This window comes from Penaeus monodon, chromosome 34 (genome assembly GCF_015228065.2).
Source record: "Penaeus monodon isolate SGIC_2016 chromosome 34, NSTDA_Pmon_1, whole genome shotgun sequence".
NCBI classification, from domain to species: domain Eukaryota; kingdom Metazoa; phylum Arthropoda; class Malacostraca; order Decapoda; family Penaeidae; genus Penaeus; species Penaeus monodon.
Window position 1 is genome coordinate 32,001,232 of NC_051419.1, and position 288 is coordinate 32,001,519.

Below are 288 nucleotides of genomic sequence, written 5' to 3' on the forward strand. Positions count from 1 at the left end.
CGTTCCTTCTTCTCCGTCTCTCTTTTTCGTTGACTGTTGATTTCGTTATTGTTTTTTTAACTGTTTTTTTCTCCCCCCTTTTCCCTCAGTACTAAGTCACTTCCATGGTGTCAAGCAGAGGGAGTTGAAAGGGTGGTCTTCGGGGGGGAGCGGCGGCGTCTCCTCGCTTCGACAGTCGCCTCGGCACTGGCGACCGGTCCGACTTGCAACCAGCATTCTAGCAACGCGGAGGGTTGCCAATTAGGCACTTTTTGCAACACCCAAGTCATTGAAACCATATTTCCACAC